At 47.2% G+C, this 3,128-nt stretch overlaps 1 pseudogene; it reads left to right on the top strand.

Annotated features, from left to right (window-relative positions):
- The first annotated feature begins 357 nt into the window (after positions 1–357).
- Positions 358–837, top strand: LOC123390185 (annotated as a pseudogene).
- The last annotated feature ends 2,291 nt before the right edge of the window (positions 838–3,128 follow it).

Genomic DNA, 3,128 nt, shown 5'->3' on the forward strand with positions numbered 1-3,128 from the left:
AGATCACGACCTGAACTCAAGGCAGACACTTAAAAGACTGAGCCATCCAGGTGCCCCCTCAAATAGATTTTAAATTTTAAAATCTCTAATATTCAGACATAGGACTGCAGGATTTTAGTTCACTGTCAAGTCACCAACCAGAGGGAAAGACCACCTCTCTCCAGCTAGTAGGACTTAAATACTCTTCAACAAGAGTCTATGTGAGCATCTCAATCCTTGGAAAATTGCACAGGAGGAGGGGTACCTTTCCGGCTGACCCAAACGGAGACTGTGAGCCAGGGAGGCCACAGGTAGGAGCTGGGGTTCTTTCTCAGGCAGCGCTTTTTCTCTTCTCTCCCTTCCCTGGCTAGGCTCTTCCAGAGGAGTGAGACCACCATGGCTCAGGAGAGGTTCTTCATCCCACTACTGGTTCTGGTGCTGCTGGTTCTCGCAGTGTCCAGCCTTCTCTGGCCAAGGAGTCGAGGGCCGAGAAGTTCCTGCGGCAGCACATAGACTCGAACACCTCCACCGTCAATGCCAGCTACTGCAAACCAAATGATGAAGCGCCGGAATATGACAGTTGGATTTTGCAAGCCGTGTGTGAACACGTTTATCCACGAGCCCTCTGCCAGATGTCCAGGTCATCTGCTTCCAGGGAAATGTAACCTGCAAGAACGGGAAGCCCAACTGCCACCAAAGCAGTTCCAAAATGCGCATCACCGACTGCCGCCTGAAGAAAGGCTCCAAATACCCCAAATGCGACTACGAGACCAAGCAGCAAGAGAAATTCATCATCGTGGCCTGTGAGTGTGTACAGTATGAGACAGTCCACTTTGATGGTTCTGTGTAGGTCTGCACCTGAGGGGCCAGAGTAGCAAGATGCCCCACCTCCCTGTTGTGGCAACTGCTTCTCCCCTCTCCCTTCCTAGCTCTGAGAGAAAGAACTCCAGCCAGGGCTCCTATCCAAAACACACATGCGTTCCTACCCAGGACCTGCCCCTGTGTGGTGGTTTGGGAGGGTGAGGGAGTCCCTGTGTAAACCACTTCCTGGATTCTTTCAGTAAAAACACAGTTGCAACCACCTGGATTTCTGAAACTGTCACCATCCTGATACCATCGTGTGATTGCTTTCCCTGCTTGGGTGAGAACTGTAAATCGGGGTAGATTTTGTAAGCATCGAATAGAATCATTACTTACCTTTGCTACTGACTCTTGGTTCTCCGTGACCTGAGATCATTCCTTTGCTCAGAGATGCCTTGCTGTCAAATATGAAGCTGTTAAGTATGGGCTATTTGAGATGAAAGGGAGCTACACTCTCTGGGACTGTCCGCTGGGTGAGCTGATGGAGGGGGGAGCTCAAATACCAAAATCTCTGGCCACAGAAGGAAGGACAGGGTGACCCTCAAGAAAATACTGCTCAGTCCCCTGGCTGGGCAGGAGTAGGGGATGAAATTATGAGCCTAAGTTTTTCCTTTTCCTTTTATTGAGTGAACTATTACCAGATCACAAAAATGGCCATCTCTTAGTTGGAAAGTCAGGACATTCCATTTAGGAGCTAGAAGGGTCCTGTAAGGATTATTAAATTAAATGAGAATAAGTAGATTTTGACTCATGTATCCACTTTAATGGATTTGGGCCTGCCTAGAACATTGCAGAAAAAAATTCTAATAAGTGATGAGGTTGAATGGCAGCCTCTGTTGAAGGCAGGATGGAAGTAAATGTGTGTGTGTTCCACTTGCTATCCCTGAGATAGTAATCCCCCACTTTTACAGATAAAAAACAGCCTGAATCTCAGGAATGGGTAAGTGAATTGCTTACAGCTGCTGCTAATTAGTGGCACAGCTGAGACTAGACCCCAGGTCTCCTGGCCTCCAGTCCTTGTTCTTTCGGCTACCAGAGTGGACTCAGGAAGAAAATCCTGCAGTCTCTCTTTTCCTAAGTGTGGTGGGGAGAGCACCTGGGTGGCTCAGTCTGTTAAGGGATCTACTCTTGATTTCATGCATATCATGCTCTCAAGGTCCTGGGATCGAGTCCCATATTGGGCTTTGTGCTCAGCTCAGAGCCTGCTTAGGGTCTTCCTCTCTCTCCCTCCTCTGCCCCTCCCCTGCTTGCACATGTGCTCTATCTCCCTCTCCTCCTCTTCCTCTGCCCCTCCCTTGCATGTGCTCTCTTGTGCTCACTCTCTCTCACTCTCTCTCAAATAAATAAGTAAATCTTTAAAAACAGAAAAGTAAGGTAGAAGTAATTATGGATATGGCATCAAGGAAGTAGGGTCTAGGGAGACCCGAGAAACAAGATCAGAAAGGATGGCATAGTAGGGTTCTTAGTTCCCTTGGTTCTATTTGGACGCCCTGTTCTGGAAAGTTCACTGATCAAATCACTCAGGAGGAGGAAACTCATATTTTCCCACAGGAAGCATAGCTTCACTTTTCCAGAATTCTACCTTCCTCTCTTGGGCTTTAAGGAATGGTGGGTGCACCTCTATGGCAGCCTTGATATTTTATTTAAGTTCCATACTGTGATGTCCAGAGCTTGTAGTTTTGGCAGCATCCATGCACTCCTGAAATTCCTTCAGCCAATCTAGACACACGGAGATGTCAAACCATCAATTCTTTCCTCAATACTTTTTTTTTCCTTTTTTTTCTTGTAAAGATTTTATTTATTTATTTGACAGAGAGAGAGAGCACGAGAAGGGAGAGCAACAGAGGGAGAGGGAGAAGCAGGCTCTCTGATGATCAGGGACCTGAAGTGGGGCTCGATCCCAGGACCCTGGAATCATGACCTGAGACCTTTAGTGTCTGCCTTTGGCTCAGGTCATGATCCCAGGGTTATAGATGGAGCCCCACCTTGGCCTCTCTGCTCAGCGGGGAACCTGCTTCTCCCTCTCCCTCTGCCTGCCTCTCCCCCTGCTTTGTGCTCTCTCACTCTGACAAATAAATAAATAAAATCTAAAAAAAAAAATAGAAAAAAAAAAATAAACACAGCTTGCCACCCGGAGATGACAGGGGTGTCAAAGGTGAGAAAACCATTGGAACAGAGGCTAGTTCTATCTGTCACATTCTACAAATACATTTTGTTAAGGAAACATGACTACCTAGAAAACAAAGCCCTGACACAAGCCAGGTACTTCACTCTGGATGATATACCCT

Source organism: Mustela putorius, unplaced genomic scaffold (genome assembly GCF_011764305.1).
Source record: "Mustela putorius furo isolate JIRA1106 unplaced genomic scaffold, ASM1176430v1.1 tig00537270_pilon_pilon_pilon, whole genome shotgun sequence".
Classification (NCBI taxonomy): Eukaryota; Metazoa; Chordata; class Mammalia; order Carnivora; family Mustelidae; genus Mustela; species Mustela putorius.